At 51.4% G+C, this 23164-nt stretch overlaps 1 protein-coding gene across 1 annotated transcript in view; it reads left to right on the top strand.

Annotated features, from left to right (window-relative positions):
- TSPAN18 (tetraspanin 18) overlaps positions 1-23164 on the top strand; it is a 148234-nt gene that overhangs the window by 559 nt on the left and 124511 nt on the right. The window lies entirely within an intron of this gene.

The following is a 23164-nucleotide window of genomic DNA, read 5'->3' as shown; positions in this document are numbered from 1 at the left end:
GAATCCGCTGAGGGCTGGGGCTTCCCCGCGGACAGGTGCAGCGCCAGTCGGCTCGGGGAGCTCTGGGTGGGTGAGTGGGGGCGCCAGGAGAATGGCGGAGGGTGGCAGGTGTGGTTACAAGGTTGGGGTCTCGGCGAAGGCTGCACCCCGAGGGAGGGTGCGCGCGCCACCCGACTCTGTAGGAGGGCAGGATGAGGTCTAGGGATGAGAAGCGAAGATCCGGGCTAGGAGGATCACTGGGCCCAGCAGGGGCACTGAGAGCCTGCCGCCTAAGGGGTTCCTGGCAGCGGGGTGAGGCCGGGGCGCCACCCTTTCCTTCGGGGACCCCTGGATCCCCTACACGGTGTGTGCGGTTTGGGGAAGCAGAGATTCTGTGTGGTTCTCGGTGGATCCGAAGCCCAGGTGTGTGCAAATTTAGGGGGTGTAGTGGGAGTCCGCTTGGAGGGCTGGCGGGCTCTGGTGGGTTCACGCCGGCTTTGGGACCCGGCTGGATGGAGGTGAGTTGACTCCCGCCAGGGGGCGCACTTCCCCGGCCCTTTCACCCATAGGAAGGCCAGTGCTGGTTCCTTCCAGACAAATGTACTGAAATCCAGTGCAGACAAGCACAGACCCTCCAACACACGCGGGGCCCCGCCCGGAGGAGCACCCCTCCGCACAGCCGGCCTGGGGGAGAGGGTCGAGTGTGAGGCTGGGTGCTTCGTTTGTAACTGCACCGTGTGCTGGAAAGCCCTGCTGTCAGGGTGTATTGGTGAATAAAAAAGTCACCGCCAGAGAAACAAAAACGAGAGAAACTGTACATTAACAGCAAATTCGTGTGGAGAAAATGACTGGGAGGATTAACTTTTTTGAGGTTTCTTTGGAGTCTGACCCCCAAATCGCTGAATGCACCACCCTTTCTGTGAAAGTTGTACCTTTGTTCCCTGAATCTGGCCAGGTCCCTACCCTGCGGTGCCTGGGTGAGATCTCCTGGCGTATCATCTCCTCCTATCCACACTCTCTCTGGGCACAAATAAGCTGCGAGGCCAGGGTGGGGTGATGGGGGGCCCTTGTAGTGTTCTCAGCAGTCAACAAGAGCCCCCTCCCCTCCCCTCCCCTCTGTGGTCCACGGGCCACAGTCATCTGGTCATTTCACACGTATTGGTGGGGACCTGCTATGTGTGCCCTGCCTGACCTCAGGGACCCTGTGCGTTGAGTCCCTGTGTCCCTGCTGACGCTGTGGGAAGCAAGGCGGCTGCTGGCATCGGTGAAGAGTGTGTGCTCTGTCATGTGTGGGGCTGTTCGACATTGAAGGGACACCGAAGGGACTGTTGCCTCATCGTTCTCTCTAACTCCCTCCCTCCTCCCTGCACTCCAAGTGAGTACAAATGAGCAAATCAAAGACCGTGCAGTGGCCTCACGGTGGCCAGCGGAAGTTTTCATCTTTCTCTTGGCTAGAAACTGCGTGCATTGGGCGGCCCCCCTCCTGAGTGTCCCCCGAGTCTCCTGCAGAGATGATGGAAGCGGGGAGGGTCCAGAAAGAGAGTTGAGGCTCTTGTTTGCCACACAGCCCACCCATTGTTTTTGCTGGATGCTACCAACCTCCTCTAGGACAGAGCTGCCACAAGGAAAGATCAGCGTGATTTTTATTTTGAGTACAAGAGGAGGAGCAGAGACAGAGGAAAGGGTGGAGGAGCCACTGTCCCTGGGGCTCAAGACATTCCATGGGGCCAGAAAACAAAAGGGTTGTTTTGTTTTGTTTTTAGTGACGTGTTTTTCTGAGGAGGGAAGCCTGCTCAATCCAGCCAGCCCTGTCCTGTTCTACCCATTCTCTCTGCACTGCCCACCCCCCAACCCCCACGTGCCCTGAAGAGAAGAGGGAACTGAGACCCCATGCTGCTGACTCGGAGATCTCTGATTCCGCAACTCTTCAAGTCTTGGCCAGTCTGTGTCTTGGTCACCCCGTCCCCAAATACATTCAAATGCCTGACCCTTGGTGGTATCTTCATGCAACCCGTGGCTGAAATGGCAGTGTATCAGTGAAAGTTCCAGGGCACCTTCTAGAAGCAGAAGTTCATCTGGAGTTGGAGTTAGGGCACCTTGGATTGGTCCAAAAAGTAGCCCCCCCCCCCCCCCAATAAAAAAATTCCACATGAGCTTGGAAATAGCTCCTTGAGTTACTGAATAAGGTTTTGATGGTGTGAGGGGTGGGCTGGAGGACAGGGTGCTGGGCAGGGACAAGTGTGCCAGGCAGTATCAAAGCAAGAGCTTGTGGCAGGGATTTGTGGGAGGGGGTTGGGAAGGGAGCCGATTCTTTTGGGTCATCAGTATGGCTTTGGGTGAGTCACTTCCTCTCATGGACATGCTTTCTCAGCCTGTGACATGAGGGTGCTGGCCTAGGAGATCTGAGCGGCTTTGCAACTTAAACTCAGAAGAGTCTAACCTCTCCGGGTGCTAGGCAGCCCTGCTCTGCCTTTGGTCCAGTGGAGGACACCTCTCCAGGCTGTCTTATCCCGCCGTGCCCGCCCCCCCCCCCCCCCCAGCAAAGTGAGCCAGACTCCTGGCCTCCATCAGTTTTCGGTAGGGGGTAATGCCAATGCCTGCTGGGAACCCATATCTATCCGCACACTGCTTTTCTCCTGGTGCCTGCCCAGCGTTCACTCTCTCCCCTTCCCTGGGAGGAGCAAACGTTGGTGGCTGGGCCGCCCCTTTTAGGGACCCCTCTTTCCCGAGAGCTGCTCGCTGGCCTATTTCATCAGCCGTTGAAAAGAAAATCAGGAACATTTGTTCAGACTCAGCTGGGACACTGCAAAGGGAGGGGCCTTGGAAACCAGCACTTTGCCCCCCCCCATCCCCCCCCCCCCCCCGGCCGCCTGCTCCCCGGGAGCAGATGATGGGTTGAGCTGGTATTTCTGCAACCTGATGCCATTGAGCAAACCTGCCAGCTTGGGCTCCTCCTGCCACACAGGCTGGCACCTTGGACCCGCATCAGCGCTCCGATCGAGGGAGGGGGAGCAGATAATGAAACACTTATTAAAATAAGAGAGTGAGATGAGGAGTCCCGGTGTTGGCAACGGGCAAAGCAGGCCTTTCATCTGGGCACTTCTCATAAGGCGCAACCATTAGCCCTGACTGCTGCTGTAATTAGTGATTTAAACAACTTGGAGATGAGCAGAAACATGTTCACTGTTGTGTGCCTGTGTGTACTAGTACATACGAAGAGGCAACAGGAGGGAGTGGAATGGTCACTGAACCAGGAGCCAAGGAGATCTGTGTCCTAACCCTGATTCTGTTACACACGGAGCTGTGTGACCTGGAGTGAGTCACCGCCCCGCTCTGTGCTTGTTTCTCTGTTTCTTTACCGGTAGCATTGCGTGGTGGTCAGGCTGGCTGCCTGAGTTGATTGAATGCTGGCTTTCTCCTAGTTATTAGCTCTGCAGCCCTAGGCTGTTCAATCTCTGATGCCTTAGCTTTTTTATATGTAAAATGGGACTAATAATACCTTATCAGATTGTTGTGAATAACCAATGAGATGAAACATATAAAACACTTAGCACAGATAGTCTCATTTTGTCATTATTATCATTATACAGTTACTGTGAAGTAGGAAGATCAACTTTGGTCCTTTCCAGCTTTGATCTTCTGGGGCACAGCGTGTGTGTGTGTGTGTGTGTGTGTGTGTGTGTGTGTGTGTGAGAGAGAGAGAGAGAGAGAGAGAGAGAGAGAGCGCGTTTGGGGGATAGAAGACAAGGGTACATAAAATAAACTGCTTTTTGGGTTTTCTTTCTCTCTTCCCCTGCTTCATTGAGGACTCCTAAGTTAAAGTCTTGTGTGTATTCTCACGATAGCCCTATCCCCATGGCAGGAAGCCCAATTTGACGTCACTGAAAATATCCCGGTTTCTGGCACTTGAGGGATGATATTTCATCAGCTCCTCTTTGCCCATCCTTTCTCTTCCACCCTTTGTTTCCCACCCTGAACCGGAGTACGAAGACCATGTGTGCAGATAATGAGTTTAAGCTGATACACAACCCCCCCTATTCACCCAAATAAAAGGCCATCCTCTGGAAGACACTTTCCACTTTCAAGTAAATAATCTGGCTCCTCTGCTGGGTTGCATTCTGTCTGGCTGGCCCTGCTTCTCTCCGTGTCCTGCCCCTGGGTCTGTTGCAGGGATGTGGGCTGGGCCAGGTTTACAGTCTGAGATTCTAGGCTTTCTCAGCCCTGCTGGCTGGGGTGGTCTCCCCGAGCTATACCTCTGCTTGGTCCCTCCCCCTCCCTCCCCGTAAGGCTGGTGATCTGAGCCCTCCCAGGGATGATCTTCATGGTGGCCGACACTTTGAGAGGCTCACCGTCAGCCAGGAGTTGGATAATGCTTTCTCTCACCTCAAGGTTGGTTCAGATATTGTTCCCATTTTACAGAGTAGAAAGTAAGGCTCAGAAAAATCAAGAGAGTAAGTAATGGGACTGGGATGTGCTCCTAGGTTGATTGGATTCCCCATTCTGTGTTCTAAGCCACTATGTGATCTTTCCTCTTATATTAAAACCTTCTGTGAGCCCCTAAACCCCAGGAAAGATATCAACCAGGCCCCATCTTCCTGCTTTTGATCATCTTCCGGGCTCACAATGCCTTCTAAGAGTCCCTCTTTTCATCCTGCATCCATTGCTCAGCCATCCTGGGGACAGTGAGGGGTCGGAGTTTTTTTTGTTTTTGTTTTTTTGTTTCTTTTTGCAAGTCTGTTTCAGAGGGGAATGATCTTATTAAGCAACAAAAGGTTGTAATTTAAAGAGGATGTGTGTTGGAGTCACAGATCTGCATTTGAATCTGGTTTCTGCCACTTAGTGGCTGTATGGCTCTGGTTTCCTTATCTGTGAAAATCAGAATAATAGCAACAATGATACTGTTAAGCCAAGTAACACTAGCTGCCACAGCACATGACCCAAAACTATCAGTGGCTTACACTGCAGGTTTGATTCTCGCTCCCATTTTTTGTCTAACATGGATCTCTGCTCCACATGGTTACTCAGGGATCCAGGCTGATAGCCATCTTTGTAATTGCACCTTCTAGATTCTGTGGCACCCACAGTTATTGCAGAAGGAAAGGAGAGACATGGAAAAGGCATACTTAACATACAACTGCTTAGCCAGGAGGTGACACACATCACTTCAGCTGCAGTACATTGGTTAGAACTGTCACCTGGCCCCCAACCAGCTGCAAGGGAGGCTGAGAATAGAAGGATAATGGTTATTTGCTGAGCATGAACTCCCTGCATTTACATTTCCTGAATAGAGGATTAATTGAGATGATGTGATGCGCTGAAAGATTCTAGCATACACAGTCCTTAAAACATGGAAGCTTTGCCTGGGGCCAATGTGGCTCAGTGGTTGAGCACCAACCTGTGGTTCAGGAGGTCATGGTTCAATTCCTGGTCAGGGCACATGCCTGGGTTGTGGGCTCAGTCCCCAGTGGGGGGCATGCAGGATGCAGGATTAATGATTCTCTCTTATCATTGATGTTTCTATCTCTCTCTCCCTTCCTCTCTCTGAAATCAATAAAAAATATATATGTATTTTTAAAAAAGAAAACATGGAAGCTTCTTTCCCCTAATAATCTCTGATGTATATTGCTCTTTATAGATTACAGACTGCTACATGGAAATGATCTTTATGTAAATGGGCAGATTATATAGTATTATGATACACTGGAGGGAGGGGCTGCTCAGAGAGGCCAAGAGATGGCAAGTGAATGAATACACAGCAAGGGCCCTTGACCTTCAGCCCATTGTTACCATGGCCTCCTGAAATTTACTGCTCAGAGGACTTCTTCCAGAATCCTCCAAAACCTTCTTTTGCTCCCATCTTCATAGCCCCTACCCTAATGGTGTGGAGAAAGGGCCGGGGAGGGAAGGCTGCAGGAACTATCTGGAAGATGGGATAGAAGTGTATGTCCCCATCTTCATAGCCCCTACCCTAATGGCGTGGAGAAAGGGCCGGGGAGGGAAGGCTGCAGGAACTATCTGGAAGATGGGATAGAAGTGTATGTCATGAGGTGAGAGAAATCATAGGTTTAATATGCATAGTGAAAGCCATAGGAATTCGGGCCTCACATATACTGCTTTGGGAACTGTTGTGCTTTCAAGCTTTGGGGGTCCCCTCAAATGACACACAAGGTTACCTGTGTTCCCTGTCAATCCATGCAGCCCCATGGGGCTGGGCAGGGAAGAGAGGGGTCCTGATAAGGCTCTCCAGCCCTGTTTTTCTGTGGACAGTAAGATGGCCAGACCTAGGTTTGAATCCTGACTCTTCTACTTAGCACTTGTTCATCCCTCTGAGCCTCAGTGTTCTCCTCTGCAAAATGGGAATATGGGAAAGCTGTAAAGCTAACCAAGTGCCGGGCACATAGTAGTGTCAACATGCTTGCTTATTTCTCCTCTCCCTCTGGAGTAAGAAGGAAGACACACTGTGGCAAAAGGCCAGTGCTGAGGGGAGGCTAGAAGCGGCCTTCACACCCACCCATGACGTTGGACGAAGACGCTCTGGGCTCCCATCCCCCGTGGCCTCGGGCTGAGCTCTCATGTTGAACTAATAAGGCTTCTATTTGAAATGGGAGAAGAATTTGGAGTGCTGGCCCTTGGATTTAGGCCCATCTTTTCATGTCTAATTACCACTGTGGGCACGGGGCCTGGGGTGGGGGCGCTGCTGGGAGGCCCTCTCCCGAACTGCAGCTTCTCTGGCTGGGACAGATTGCAGTGCGCTTGCTGGCCAAGTGCGCCTCAGCCTCCTGGGGGTGCAGCCCCCTGCGACCTGGTGCCTGACATGTAGGGCTCCCTCCAGCAGGGTAGGTAGGCCCAGGGCGCTCATCTGCTGCGGGGTCTTAGCCCCCACGAGCATGAGGTGCATGGAGAGGTCTTTGGGAGACGGTGGTTTGAAGGTGACCCATTGCCCCCTGGGTGTGGTGGACACTTGTTCCTGGAGGCACTGCAGGGGGTGACCTGCCACTGCAGCTGCCAAAGTGCCGGGGAGGCACCGCTGGCCCCGGCTTCTCTGAGAATCACTGGCAGGCACACAGGCCAGCCGGGCCCGTGAGTCCGCCACCACGGGGTCCCTGAAACACTCCCGCCCCAGACCTCAGCGTCTGCAGTCCTCCCACCTGAAACACCTGGGCAGAGCTCTGGACCAGCCAGGAGCCCTTTGGACGAGGCGGTGTATTGGTCTTGTAGAGCTGCTGTAACGAAGTGCCGCGCACTGGGGGTTTCGCACAGCAGACATTTATTCTCTCACAGTCTGGAGGCTAGAAGTCCAAAACGAGGTGTTGGCAGGACTCGAGGGGAAGGTCCTTCCTGCTCCTTCCCAGCTCCGGTGGCTGTTGGCAGTCCTTGGTGTTCCTTGGCTTGTGGGCATACCAGTCTCTTCCTCTGGCATCACATGGCGTTCCCCATGTCTGTCTTTCCTCTTACGAGGACATCAGTCGTATTGGATTAGGGCCTAATGATCTCATCTTAACTTGAGCCCATCTGCAAAGACCCTATTTCTAATAAGGTCACATTCACAGGTACCAGGGGTTAGAACTTCAACATACCTTTTTGGGGCTCACAATCCAACTCATTACAGGTGGGTACTGTTACTGGCCGATCTTACAACCAAGAAAACCACCTCAAAGAGGTTAAGTAATTTGCCCAAGTTAATCTGGTGATTGGTATATTAATCTCTGTTCATTTCAGTGTTCTTATCCATAACGTAGGGATTTATACCCGCCTCGTGGCTTAGTTATCAGCAACAAAGGAGGTGAGTGTTTGCATCCACATGCCTTGCCCACAGCTGAGCATTTGTTAGATGCTGCTGTCTGCTCCCTCCCCACCTCCCGGCCTGGAAAGGTGCTGGGTGTTCAATCTGGGCTCAGGAAACAGCAACGAATATGAATTATAACCAGCTGCAGGTAGAATGTTTTCTAGAAATAAGGATTTGTAATGACTGCATGACAGGCACCATTTACATTCTTTCCACGTGTCTTTCTGGAGTCGCCTGCCATCTCCATCTCCTCTCAAGTTGAGAATTTCTGATTGAGATGAATCGCTCTCGCTTGCTATTTGTCCTGGTTCACCTTTAGCACTGGAAATCACCGAGACTTTTACAAGTAGGGCTTCTCTCTGCAGGGGCTGCATGTGGGCATCTCTGCCTCAGGAGGGGGCTGAGGAGGGAAACAGCTCCCAGCTCCAGAGCCCATCCCCAGGGGGCCCAGGAGGGCTTGGGGGCTCAGAGGTGAGGCTGAGGATTCAGACATGCAGCCTTATCCCCACGCTGTGACAGTAGAGGAGACACGGTGCCATTGAGGAGGAGGAGTGCGGCTTCTGAACCTAACGGCCTGGGTTCAAATCTCGGGTCAGCCCCGTATCTTGAACTCTGACAGGGTAATTCTCTGTGCCACCATTTTATCTGATAGGGTTTTATGAAGGTAAATTAAGCGTAAAATGCATAAGTGTTTCTCTTAGGATTGAATGCGGCACTTCAAAACTATTCAATGAATGTTAGAATTATTCTAATTGTTTTATTTATTCTCTGTTTCCCTCAATGGAATGAGGCAGAGGCCTGCCTGTTTTGTTTCCAGGGAACCTGCAGGATGTAGCTCAGTGCTGGGGAACAGATGCTCAGTTCCTACATGCTGAATGAATGAATGAATGAATGATTCCATTCTTAGTAATAGCTTCTTTGGGATCGCATCCTTCCTTGCTGTGCACCGTCTCTTCCTCTTGTCTGGCGATACCACCAGAACCAACCCAGTGGGGAGTCCCAGGGCACCGTAAAAACTCAGGGAAAGCATTAGGTCTGGGGGTGGGGGCAGCGCAGGCCCCCCCATGGAGTGAAGTACCAGTTGAAGCTTAGAGGATGAGGAGAAGCTGGGGAAGAGGAGCCTGGAAGGTTGTCACCCCAGGAAGCAGGCTACGTGGAGGCCCAGTGGGAAGAGCCACATTCACAGTGTGTTGCTCTCCCACGTCTTATGGGGGAACAGAAGGACGCGGCCAGCAGAAACAGTGCCCCCCCACGCTGGCACATGGAAGGGAGGCCCGTCCTTCTCCAGGGTTACTACCTAACAGGTGGACCTCGCTCGAGGCAGCCAGAGCTATAAAATGCCAGCTGGATCAGAGGGTCCTCATTCAATTTGCAGGTGGATGAACTCTCAGATTCCCATTGACCCCCACCGCCTTAAAAATAAAATTCGATTTACAGAAGTTCAACTTGCACGCTGTGTCAGGGAAAACATCTGTTGTGTAATGTGAGCATGTTAGCCGCCTGGCTGGAAACCCTTCCGTGCATTCTCACTGTGTTCAAAAGGCTCTTCTGAGGCCTCTGCCCCCTTCCCTTCCAAGCCTGCCTCCCGCAACTCAGGCCCACTTTGCTTCCTTCTCTTGCCCCCACCCGCCCAGGGCCACTCTATGTGCTCTCCCCAACATTTCCTGCAGTGTTTTTTCCTCCCTCTTAAGCTACCCGACTCCTCCTCCTTTCCATCTCAGCCCCTGTATCACCTCCTCTGGGAAGTCCTCCCTGACTCCTGAGTGGGCCAAATCCCCTGTTGACTCAGCTTGCTCCGTAATCCCCTCCTTAATGGGCGGTTGTTAACTTGTGTGGGTGACTATTTCATGTCTGTCTCCCCAACTCTAGTGTAAGTCCCAGAGGCAGGGACCCTGTCTGTCCTTGCTCATCCAGGGACCCCAGGGACCTGGCAGGGGCTCAGGAGCTGCCTCCTCTGCAGCCCGGTCTTCTCCAGGTTGTTTTGGGTCATGGGCATGGCTAACATGTATTGGTCACTTGCAGTGTGCCAGGCGCTTACAAGTCTGATCTTAACCAGTAGACTGGCTTACAGTCCTAGCTCTACCACTTATCAGCTCCACGGCCTCGGGCAAGTCACGCAGCCTCTCTGTGCCTCATGTGTTCATCCATAAAGTGGGACTAAAAATAATATCTGATATATTGAGTTGTGAGGATTAAATAACTTAACTCATGTCAAATTTGTTTTCTCACAGTGTTGGAGGCTAGAAGTTCATGATCAAGGTGCTAGCAAGTTTGTTTTCTCCTGAGGTCTCTCTCCTTGGCTTGCAGAGGGCCGCCTTCTTGTTGTGTCCTCACATGGTCTTTGTTCTGTTCCTATTCATCCCTGATGCCTCCTGGGTGTCTAGGTCATCTCTTCTTATAAGGACGCTGGTCAGATTCGATTAGGTCCCTTCCTAAAGCCTTGTTTTAACTGAATCACCTCTTTAAAGACCCTACCTCTAAATAATTCTATTTCGGAGGTACTGGGATGAGGGCTTTAATGCATGATTTTTTTGGGGAAACACAATTCAGCCTGTAATGCCCTCTAATTTGGTACTATGACTATCCCCATTTTTTGGTTGAGGAAACTGGGGCACAGAGAGGTTAAGACACTTGCCTAAGGCCACACAGCTGATTACCAGAGTTGTAGCAATGCAAACCCAGGTGGTCTGAACCCTGGAGCCCAGTGTCAAGCCCAGTCTGTTCCTTGGCTTGTGCCCGTGGGACACCAGGGTCTTCCCCATTGGAGCCAGGTTGTGTCTTAACAGCGTGAGTGGCGAGGAAATCAGGATGCGGAGGGCTCAGAGGCCTCTCATCGGGCCCTTTTCTCCCTTCCAGCCCTGAATTCCTTGTTCGTTGGCAGCTACCAAGCCTTTGAGGGAACGGGGACCTGCCTTCCTGCCCCGGGGCTGAGAGGGAGGCCACGATGGGGAGAGAGGAAGTGAGAGGGTGCCAAAGAGTGAGGGAGATGACCGGTTCCAGGGTTTTCTCCCTCTGCAGTGGTCATTTATTTCCCAGGTCTCAGAAGCTCTTGGGAAAGAATCATGCTTTAGTGGTGAAAGGCTTAGGAAGAAAGTAATCAGAAAATATGGAAATAGAACAAAAGCATATACAATGGAAACTAACTCTCCGTCTTCACGCAGTCTCCTCGCGCAGAGATAGCCAGCTTCCTGTCTCTCGAACTGTCCTCTGGGTAAACGAGCACATCTGTGCGTGCAGCACCTTCATCTTACAGCTGGTGATGTTCCACCCTCTGCTCTGCCTCCCGCACTTTTTCCCTTGTTCGGCATGAGCACCTCCACACCTGCCTTGTTTTAGTTGGTTATCTCCAAGAGCAGACTGTGAGCAAGGATTTGGGCGCAAAGAGTCAGATAGGAGGTTGGTCCTAGAGAGGTGAGTGGGCAGGGAGGGGAGGAAAGCCAATCGACGGCGCACTAATGAGCTGCCTACCTCTGTGGGCAACTGGGGTTCCTTCCCTCCCCCTGGCGACCCTCCCAGTGATTGTGTGGAGTTCACCTGAGAGCCCTCCCAGTGAGTGGTCACCAACTTCCATCTCCCATGAGCCGAGGGCTGCTCCTGGGACATTGCACCGGGATACTTCCAGCCTGCCTTCAGGCCAGTAGATGGAAGGGGGCTTGAATGCGGCTCCCAGAGTGAACTCATGTTTCCTGAGGCTGTGGGGGGCCCCCAGGGTATGGGAGAGGCACAGCTCACATATCTTGAATGCAGCACATCCTTTTGTGAGGGATGCCTGGTGTTCCTGCGTGGAGCACTGTGATGCTTTGCTGGATTCCCCAGTGACGGACTGGAATGCCTTTCTCGCACACACCTCTTTCCTGATGCTCCACAATCTGGGGAGACCACTGTGTGGAGTGGCTGCCTGGGCCAATGTCCATCTCCTCTCTCCCAGTTGCTTGGCCCTGTCCAGCCTCTTTCTGCTCTTGTTCATCCCTACTTGGTGCTCACAGATGTCACTGTGACCCTTTCATCTCATGGGCTCCAGGTGCCTGGGCCAGGTGGGGTGTGCAAAAGAACCCTGGGACCCTTTGCAGAGAACTTGGGAGCAGCAGGCCAGAGGTCACAGCAGAGGGTGATTCCCACCTTCCTCCTGGCCGTCTGTTGGCAGATCAAAGGGCTTTCTGTTGTTGTTTTATTTTCCTTTGCAGTGGCTTCTTGCTGAGGAAGCAGGCTGCAGAGCCAAGGCAAACAGAGACCTCTGAGGCTGCTGCCTGCTTGTTGTGCAAGGAAGGCTGAGCGAGCTGGAGGACCAGGCCGTGGTGCTGGAGGGGCTAGAGCTGGGGCCACAGGTGGGAGCTTCCCTCCTCTGAGTCCAGAGACCAGATGGGGACACTGGGGGCCAACCTCAGAGCCTGATGGACTCCATGAGGCCTGAGGATGTGGTAAAACCATGAAATTTGGGAGACTGGGGCTGGGGGTGCCAAGACAGTTGGATCACAGCCTAGATCCATCCCATGAATTGCTGTCCCCATTGTTCCCTAACTGAAGAGATTGGGAGAGCACTGGACTGGGAGTCCAGAAAGTCAGAGTTTAGAGCCTAGTTCTTCTTCGGCTCGAACGAGTTCTTGTTTCTGCTGTGGACGTTTGATATCTCGTCTACACACCGGGGAGCGGAGGCTGCTTGCTCTCTGGGTCTCCTTCTGCCTGTAGAGTTGCCCTAGGAATCCTGACCAGGGACTATGACCAGAAAGCTTTGAATTCCCCAGAGAGGAGTGCTTAGGATGCTTAGGAAGGCCAGGCGTGGCTGTTGATGGAAGTGGGGGTGTTGTTTAAATAAATTAAGAGCAAAGGAGGAAAATCCATCAGCATTATTTTCAATAGCTGGGATGATATGCATAACATTTCCTCCCTTTCATTTGATAATGTTTCCTTCTCCAAGTAGCTTGAAGAAAGAAAGTGTCTGAGGATTTGCTGCACAATGAGCTCAAATAAAAATATGCTCTTTAAAAAGTGGTTGCTATGTAATTGAATTTAAATAATGGGCAATTTTTGTTTCTAAGTAGCCCAACCAGTATTCAAGCACGATTCTAACTAGTTGAGAGGTTCGTGTTTGTTGTGTGAGAGTGTAAAGAAAAAAACGGTCTCACTGATAGTCTTTTTGGCAAAACAATGATGATAGTGTATTAAGTAAAGTTCATGTGTGTCTGCTGGTGAGAAATGTATGGGCTTAAAATGAAATGCTCTTCTAGAAGAAAGCAATTGAAAGGCATTTGTGGAGTCCAATGGCATTTGAACTTAATGTGAGAATTCTGGTTTCTGAGCCCCACAGAGCTGAGTTCAAATTCTGATCCTGCCCCTTACTAGCTGCGTGACATTTGGCAGTTTTTAAAATCCTAACTGAGCCTCAGCTTCCCCATCTGGAAAAAAGGGACAGCAAAGGCTGGAGCAGCTATTTAACCTGGTGCTGGGTGTGGAGGGACCTACCTTGTTGGCTCGCTTCCCTTCCCTTTCTTCCCAGAAGCACAGAGAGTTTTGTCATCGTTATGCTAGACCCATAGACACTGCCTCATTTGATGCCCAACAATCCGATTGGGGTGAGATTTTTTAAAACAAATTTATATTATTGTTATTTTTATTGATATTAGAGAGAGGGAGAGGAGGAAGAGAGAGAGAGAGAGAGAGAGAGAGAGAGAGAGAGAGAGAGAGAGAGAGGCATCGATTGGTTGCTTCCCACACGTGCTCCAACCAGGGATTGAACCTGCAACCTGGGTATGTGCCTTGACCGGGAATCAAGCCTACTACCTTCTAGTGTATGGGATGATCCGCCAACCAACTGAGCCACCCAGCCCGGGCTGGGGTGAGATTTTAATCCCCATTCTGTGGAGGGAAACCCACAACAAAATGCTGCCCTCTGGGGCTCCCAACCTGCACCAGAGGCGAGAGCTTTGCGGATGAGTGATGGGTGAGTTAGAGGGAGCAAAGGTCTCCTGGTCATGCTGGGGTTCAGTCCCTACTCCGCCTAAACTTACTAACTTGGTGACTTTGGATGAGGTATTCAGACTCTCTGAGCCTCAGTTTACCCATTTGTAAGATGAGAAGAGTAGCACCCACCTCAAAGGATTATTTTGGGGTTAGGACAGGACTATTAGAAAGTGCACAGCAGGCCTGCTGGCCGGGGATGCTTGGCAGAGCACAGCTGGCCTGGTGCTGGCCCCTCATGCCCATTGGGACGGGAGACTTGGCGGTTACTCCGATGTGGCTCCCTTTGCTGATGTTGGGCTGGGAGACGGGAGTTCTCTGGGGCCCTGACGTTCCTCTCGAGGCCAGGTGCCAGGTGGGGTGGTGACTGCTGGTCACGGCACCAGGCACTCCTGCACAGGTGGCATCTGCCTTGCCTTGTGGGAACTGGCAGGGAACATGCTGTCTTCACTCCCCACTCCTGGGTCCCTTCCTTCTCCCTTCTGCTCACAGTCAGGAGCAGCCCTGTCCCCAGGGCTGGTTCTCAGGCACATGGTGCTTCCACAGAAGCTTGCTGGCTGCATCTTTGCTGCCTACCAGGCTTCCTTATCCAAGAAACCACTTGGGTGTGGGGACCAAGCAACTCCCCTTCCAGCCTCAGTTGCTTCTCTGGGAAGTGGGCATTAATCACACCTGGCCCATCATTGCTGCTCGAGAATCCTAAATATGACTATGATATTCCTGTTGCTATGGTCATTGGTTATGAGAAAGCATCTAGGGGGCCGTTTGGGGTTGACTTTGGTGTAAAGGATGTGGTTTGAAATGGCCTCTTTGTCTTAGAACAAGCTGTTTTGATTTATTCAACTGTGGGAATTTGAAAATGGCCCAAATGTTTTTCCTCCTCTTGGTTTTCTCTCTCTTTAGCCTTTGGATTCCCTCTCACTCACTCCCACTCAAATCCCTCTTGCTCACTCGTCCACCCTTACACTTGTTCACACCCATCTTCTCACTCAGATAAGTGCAGGTGGAATGTTAAATGACTCAAATGCTTCTCTTCAACCTCAGAGGTTCATAATCTCATAAGTACACACTCTCAAATGTGCTTGCAAACTCACACTCAACTCTCCTCCCTTTTTCCATCCCTCCCACCATCCCCACCCCCACCCCAGCAGAGCCTGAGGTCAGGAGACCTGGTTCTCACTCTGTCTCTTTCACCAGCCATGGCTGTGTGACATGGGCCAAATCACTCAACCTCTCTGGGCCTCAGTTTCCACCCTCCCAACAGAGGCAAAGCTATCAGTTTACATGCAGGGGTCCTCAAACTATGGCCCCGTGAGCCACATGCGGCCCGCCGAGGACATTTACCCGGCCCGCCGGGTGCCACTGCCTGTCCTGCTTAGCAGCCGACTCATCCCGGGCCCGCAGTGCGCATAGGAATTTGTTCATAGTTTTTTTTTTTAAACTATAGTCCGGCCCTCCAACGGTCTGAGGGACAGTGAACTGGCCCCCTGTTTAAAAAGTTTGAGGACCCCTAGAGAGATGATGACTTTTTCTTCCGCAGGATCTCAGACGCTCAAGCTCAGGTCCTTTCTGCATCTTAAATTCCCTGACTCTGCAAATGAGTGGGTTCAATCTCATTAGGCAGACGGTGTGCCAACCTGAAATTACTTTTCTAGCCTTTTCCTGGTATGAAGAGACATCGTTTTATTTTGAGCTAGAAATTAACAGGAGGTCAGGAGAAAGCAGAAAGTTCAAGAGGTGATTCGCTCTTGACTTTAGACGGGACATCAGTCTCGGTTGGTCTCATTCCTCCTCCCCACCGAGGTCCCCGCAGAGGTGGCCAGGGAAACAGGGGCAGTGGTCCATTCGCCATGGCCAGGTGGGAGAGGGGGATGGTTCCACCAGGAGGATCCGTTTCATTTTGTGTCCCTCTCACGCTGCCCCAGGTTAGAGAGGGCAGACTTCAGTGAGAACACACCTGGGAACACTTTAGGTAAGCGCAGCCACCTTTCCCATTTTAGGGCTGGCGAACTGGAACACGATGGGGCCGAGTGTGTCACACAGCGTCTCAGGGGCAGAGCTGGGGCTGCTGCTGGGTGGCGGCCTGCACGTGAGCTCAGCTTCTGACCACCAACTCATGCTGCCCGTCCTGAGGGGCATGTCCTGAGGGGCGCAGTGATGCCGAGGTGGAGTGGAAAGAAACAGATTTCAAGATGGGATCTGAATTTTAACCCTGCTCTGCGACAACTCATGATGAACCTTGGGCGCATCTATTACCCTCTCTGGGCCTCAATCACTCACTGTAAAATGGAGGAGAGGGGCCAGCGATCCCCAAGTCCCCTTCCAGCATGGTTTTCTGGGGTGTTCAATTTTAGGCAGTGCTTAAGAATCAGGCTGCTGGGGTTAAATCCTGACTTAGGCGCCGAGTGGCCTTGGGCAGGTTACCCAAGTTGTGTGGTGCTGAGGTTCTCCATCTGCAAAGTGGAGAGAAGATTGACACCTACTACGGTGAGGACTGAGAGGTAAAAAGCCCAGGACAATGTACGTGCACCTGGCCTGCCAGCTGTTACTGTGGCTTTATGATCTGTCTGGGAAGACCCTTTCGCTAGGGATGGGAGCTCGCTACCTGGCATGGAATGCCCTGCCCCAGAGTTAGTGACCTTGCACATGAGTCACCATGATGACTTCGGATAAAACCATTCAGCCGCCAGAATGCCTTGGGTTTCTTAACCGAGGTACCATCTTGGGCGTTTCAAAGACTAAAGTGAAAAAGACCTGGGATGACTTAGTTCAGTGGCATTCACCTTAGTTGCAGCCATAGAAGTCAAAGGAAGTTCAACCTGGAGCAGCCAATAGGAAATACAATGGAGCTATCTTATTGCAGCAGGATGGGGGCTGCGCCTCCCACCTCCCCTCCACTTTGGTATCTGCCGGGGAACCCACAGGGACGGCATTTTGAGCATCCCACGATGCTCAAACTGAGATTCCTAAAGGGACAGTAACTCACCCAGGAACCAGAAGCAGGCCCGTTTGCTGGAATCATTGTCATTAGCAGTATCATTTTCCGTTTTTATAAGAGGGCCCTCCCGTGTTTCTTTTGGCCATTGGTCTTCATTAATCACGTGGCTCTCAATATTGACACTTAGCAGCTGACATTTCTGAATTTTCTCTCCTGCCTCCTCACAGCCATACACAAAGGCTGTGAGGTATTTATTGTTCAATCAAGGGAAATGGGGCTTTTTATTTGGGAGCTTTTGAAACACAATATTTACCCAAGTAATCCTACCTGAGTCTGCAGGTGTTCGGAGACCTAGGAAAATGTATTTGACCAAAATCAATCCATCAGTTTGTGCTCAGGATGAACCCCCCGATGAGGTGGTTTGTAGAGGCTCTCAAGAGCCTGATGTAAATGAAGCATCTCTCCCCACTCCCCGTAGTCCCCCTCTTGCAGCCCCCCCCCAATTTGGTTTTCTAGATCACATGGTATTCCTCCCTCAAAACCTAATTCTGCACAGATTTAGCCCGCAGTGACCTGCCACATGAAGAGCTTTAGTGAGAATCAATAGGCGTGGGTCCCTGGTGAGGGCTCCACGCCCGCTGCATGTAAAGTACACTGGCGGCAAAAGCGAGACCGATGCTGGCAAAACATCTGGGGCATCATAGCACCGTGGGTCCTCCTGCCCACTTTAAAGGCACGATGCCCCATCCCAGGGAGACTTGCTGACTTGCCCAAGGTCACAGTGATTTAGAGGCAGGGCCCTTGGCCTCTAGGGTTCCTAGGCTGGGGCCCTTTCCAATATACAGAACCCGTCTTTGCTGAAGCCAGTCTGCCCTTTGCTTTCTGATAAAGGTGTGAACCAGCTCCGTAGTGCCTGTGTGGGCAAAGAGAGAGATGGGGGGAACTATGAGTCGAAGCTGGCTTCTAGAGTGCATGAAAGGTTTAGCTACCAGAGCAGGTGGAGAGGTGTCCTGAGCCATTCGCTCAGCATCTGTTGTGCCTCCATCCCAATGTGATGGGAGGTTTAAGAATGGAGAGGACCTGGCCCCCACCTGCACATGTGGGAGAGACACATGCGAATTTAATTCAAGGCTGGCGAGGCCTGTGCTGGGCTTCCCAGCATGCTGTGGGCTCCGGGAGTGTGTGGGAACACAGCCTTCTCCAAGCCTGACCCTGGCAGCCCCGCAGATGTGTTTATTTCTGCCTTTTCCACGTGGGAGGCCGGTGTCTGGCCGCGTGGTTAAGCAGGCAGCCTCTGGGCAGGGCTGCCTGGGATTCAGATCCCCTTCTGACCGCTCAGACCTAAGATCTGAGGCTAACTCCTTGTGCTTCCATTTCCGCATCTGTAGAACGGGGAGAGTAATGGTACCTTTCACATGGGGTGGTGGTGAGACCTTAAATGGGATAATACACAGAAAGTGCTTAGCTCCCCGTCCACAGATAGGATTAGCAAGCAGTTTGCCTTAGCTATTAATTTGGGGAATTTTAGATGGGGGTGTTTCTCTACTTAAAAAATAATATTTATCACTTTTTTCCCCTGATTATAAAAGTCACATGTGTGTATATATGCCAACTACCTAAAGATACCCATTGGTAACATTTTGCTGTATTTCTTCCCCCCCTGTGCATTGTGTGTGTGTGTGTGTGTGTGTGTGTGTGTGTGTGTGTGTTGATTGGGCATGTGTTGCCAAAGTATAATTTTCAAAAAATTGTAAATTCTATAAAATCTCATATAAATGTAAAATGAACATGGGTCGGAGATTGATTGAGCTCATTAATGTGGGAGCCAGCAGGATGGTAAAGCTGGTTCTCCGGAGAATTAGAGACGCTGGTTATGTAGGCACTAGAGAAAGAATGCTGGAATAGGTGGCTGGTTGGGATACAAAACTGGTTATGCCCTATAGGGCAATACAGTCTTAACCTTTGGGGTTATCTTTTCTACAAGACCTACAAATTCACATGTAACTTCACCAGCCTTAAAGTTTACATTCCTCTGGAATCCCCTGGATAATTCAGTAGTCCTTGGGGGCCTGCTACACAGTGGTCCAACATGATGTCGAAAAGACAGTCCTCTCCTTGGATCATTTTCCTCAACACCATCTATGTACTCACTCTGAGCATACGCTACAAAGCATTGTGTGCCTCCCCTTCGACACTTAATATTGCATCACATGCATTTTTCAAAAGAAAGTTTTGAAGCAGGACAAGAATTCCCCAAAGGGTATAAACCCAGCTTGATTGAGGCCCCCCTCCTCCCTGGGGGTCCCTGGGCAGCCACACTTGCTTCTGTCACCACTATGTTTTTATTTTGACGGTCAGTTTCTCTCTCTCTCTCCCTCTCTCTCTCTCTCTCTCTCTCTCTCTCTCTCTCTCTCTCTCTCTCTCTCTTTCTCTCTCAGCTGAGTTTCTTGAAATCAGGGATTTGTTGAGCTGAACTGTCCTCAGATCCTTCTCTCCCAAGGACCTAATACCCAGCCCAGAGCAATTCATTTTGGAGATGCTTGCTGAGTGAGTGACCATGGGTGTTAAGAAGAATGGCTTTTGTCAGTAGGTGAACCTTGCTGTTAGGAGCCAGCAGGCTCCTCTCCGGACTCAACAGTAGGCTGTGTCCTTCTGTTGAGTCAAAGACACTCTCAACCCTCACACAGTGGCACAACCTTTTCATGCCCCTGTCTCTGGTTCTGCCTTTTAATTGTGTTTGGAGGGCTCTACATGTACGCTCAGCATAGGAAACCCATCTGTCTCTTCTCTGTGGACTCTAAAGAGTGAGCTCTCGGAGTTCCTGACTTTCTTTCTTAATCAAGGTCTTAAAGGGGTAAAAACTTTTTGGCCTTCAAGCAGGGAAGGGAGAAGTGTAGCTGGAAGGATTAATCTCTTCACTATGAATTTTAAAGCTCTCTTGTTCCACGTGTTGGGAAAACCCATCAAAATGCTAATGCGGCTGTGGTCCAACCTCCTGCAGACCCCTTTCTGCATTAGAATATATTTAAGGGAGCCGGGAGGAATTACTAAGAATTGGGGTGTAGTTTTCCCCACCCCACCACCACCCTGTGGGTTGTAAAGTCTGAGTTAATAGCCCCAGGTTGAAGAGGAGGAAAGCTGCGGTTGGCTGTGGGATTGGCCGCTTCCCTCAGCTCAGGTTATGAGTTCTCAGCTTTCGGCTTCCTTGTGAGCTGCAGGGTGGCCAGTTTGGAAACATCTCTATTACTGTCATGTGGCTTTTTCATACAGTCATGTGTCACCTAACGACAGGGATATGTTCTGAGAAACGCGTTGGTAGGCGATTTTGTCATTGTGTGAACATCATAAAGTGCACTTATACACACCTAGATGGTCTAGCCTGCTTCACACCCAGGCTACCCGCCTATTCAGCATGGACCTATATTGAATATTGTAGCCACTTATAATACAACTAGAGGCCCGGTGCATGAAAATTCATGCACTGGAGCGGCGGTGTGTGTGGGGGGGGGGTTGTCTCTCAGCCCGGCCTGCCCCATCTCACAGTCTGGGAGCCCTCAGGGGCGGGAGGCAACCCAGCGATCAGGGGAAGGCGACGCCCCATCACACCTCTGCTACTGCCACTGCCGGCAGCGCAAGCCTCGGCCGGACCTGGTTACCTGAGCCTAAGGCGGCCCTGGGCATCTGGGCAGCCACCATCCGAGGCTTGCCTGCGCCTCAGGCTGGTCCTGGTCAGCTGGGGGGCTGAGGGGACTGGAGGACTCCAGAGGCAGGTGGGCCTGGCCTTGCCACATGCCTGCCACCCGGTGGGGCTGAGGGGACTGGGCGCTGCCATCTTGTGGCTGTTGGCGCCACCATCTTTAAGGGTGGGATAGTCAATTAGCATATTCCCTCCTTATTGGCTGTGGGCGTCACCATCTTTGCGACAGCGTGAGGGTCAATTAGCATATTCCCTCTTTATTAGATAAGATGGTAAATATTTGTGTATCTAAACATAGAAAAGGGACAGTCAAAATACAATATAAAAGATAGATGCTACACTTGTATAGGACACTTTGAATGAAGCTTGCAGGATTGAATTGCTCTGGGTGAGTGAATGTGAAGGCCAGGACATTCCAGTGCACAGCTGTAGACATTACCAGCACAGAACCCTGAGGCAACAGTACGTTTATAAAATGACACGAGATTAAATCAAGCACAAGAGAAAACAATGCAACCAAGAGATGTGGTAAATAAACACGGGAGGAATGAGGCTGCTGCCAGTGTGACAAGGCATCGTGTTTTACAGCAAACTCTTTGTTTTTAATAAGCAGGAAGAGGACACTCTAAAATGACGATACAAAGTCTAGTGAACACGTAAACCAGTAACATAGTCAGCGGTTACCATTATCAAGTATTATGTCCTGTACCTAAGTGTGTGCGCGATGCTTTCGTACGACTGGCAGCGCAGTGGGCTAGTTAGGCGTGCGCAGGCCAGGTTCCACCTTCAGGGACAGGTTTAACATCGAGCACGTGAGGAATGAGTTACGCTGCGACTTTACGACAGCGTCCTTTACGACAATATATGGCACCTAGGATGTGACTAGTGGACGGTATGATGGCTGCTATGACCTCACTGGGCGATAGGAGTTTTTCGGCTTCGTTATAATCTTATGGGACGAACACTGTATATATAAGGCCCGTTGTTGACCGATACCGTTATGCTGCTCTCAGTGGTGGAGGGTCCTGGGGAACCTGTCCCTGTACATGTAAGACTGCACCGTGGATCCACGTTGAGTTCAAGAGCTGGAACGTGCGGAGGCAGAAGAAGGACCAAAGCCAACTTCACCACTAAGATCTCTCTGCCTTTCCTGAACCAGGCACTGGAAGCACCGGTTATTCTCGTGCCTTTGAACCCCCGGGTATCTTTGTGCAAATAGCCCAGTGGCCTGAGAACCTCTCAGATACGTCCTTGGGAGGATGGACTATGGGTTGGCCTAGTGCAGGCTGGACACAGGTGAGATGGCTCTGGGGACTTGGGCTGAAATCAAAGTTGTGGGTTCTGGTCCTCAGCCTGATTCAGCTCTGTGATGGCAGACGCGCTGCTTGGCCTCTTTGAGCCTCAGGTCCTTCCTTGGCTGGGGAGGAGGACACAGGCCACGCGGTAGAAGAGTATGTCTTCGTGTTTTTCATGTGTTTTCTCATTCCGATGACACTGTGGAGTAGGGGTGCGCAGGCCAGGTTCCACCTTCAGGGACACGTTTAACATCAGGCTCCCAGGTCTGCTGGGCACCCCCTCTTTGCGAGAGCGAGGGAGCCTTACTTAGCAGACATTGTGGACAGAATCATTTGTGTTTTCTGTTTTCCGTTTTCCACCAACAGTGGACCCATGTTTAGTTACATAAAGATGCCGCTGCTCACTTTCCTCATCTGCAGAATGGGAAGAGCGATGATACCCCCCTGGCAGATGAGTATTATCTACAAGTGTGGGAGGAAGAAGAGAGACGATCAAGTGTAAAATGAACTCCAGCAGATGGGTAGCCCTTGTTCTCACCTCCTTCTGCTAATAAGAAAGCACTTCCAGACAGAACAGCACAAGAGCAAGTGCAGGGCAGTGCCCTCTGGGGACAGGGGAGTCCCAGGCTCTCAGAGGCTACACATGCCCTTCCTGCTCAGCTGAGCATCTTGGTGGTGTCTGCTCACTCGGGCACTACTGGGGAGAGCAGGAGAGACCCTGGCTGGCCTGTGCTGCCTGCAGCAAAGCCCAGACCTGATGGGAGGTGGGGTAGAGGGGAGATGATTATTAATGACAGTTGCATTAAGAATAAACAGCTTCACTTGTTAACTTATGTTGGTACTTCCACCCTCCCCAGTCCAAGAGCTAATGGACTGAGGTTGGGAGTTCCTTGCCCACTGGGACCCTTGCTAGCAGTGCCAACGCCCACTGTGCACTGCCCAAGTAAATGTAAGGAGTGGCTCTCCCTTTATGGAGCAAAAATAAATTTCAATCTTTCTGAGAATGTCATGCCTCCCCCTCAGCCCCACAGTGACCCAGGGGCACAATTAGCAGGCCAATTCAGGGACTCATTATGGGAACAGGGTGAGGGGGGCTGAGTGAGTGGGTGGGGCAGACACTCTCCCAGTGAGACAAGTGGAGAGAAGATGCAGAGGCAGGATGCGGCTTCATTAGGGGCTGCCCAGGGAATAGTTGAGATGCAGGACACAGCAGGAACTCCTCCTGAACTCGCCTTGGCTCCTCTCCCTCTCCCTCCATCCCACACCAACCCCCTGCGTTGCTAATTTAAAACAAAGCAATACAGAGCCCCTGCTTCGGCTTCGCTTTGGAGCCTTAAACTGCAGAGCTTTTATCTGTCAATAAGCCCTGCATCAGCTGGCAGTGGCTCAGCCTGGATCCTGGGGCTTGGCATTGGCATGGGGACAAAGGGCCCAGAGCTGAGCCACCTCCAGGGTCTCGCTGGGGACACTACCCCTTGTTGGGACACAGGAACAAGAGTCCTTGTGGTCACAGG

The sequence above is a fragment of the Plecotus auritus genome (assembly GCF_963455305.1).
Source record: "Plecotus auritus genome assembly, chromosome: 9".
Taxonomy (NCBI): domain Eukaryota; kingdom Metazoa; phylum Chordata; class Mammalia; order Chiroptera; family Vespertilionidae; genus Plecotus; species Plecotus auritus.
Note: the sequence above shows the minus strand (reverse complement) of the source record. Positions and strands in the feature narration are given on the sequence as shown.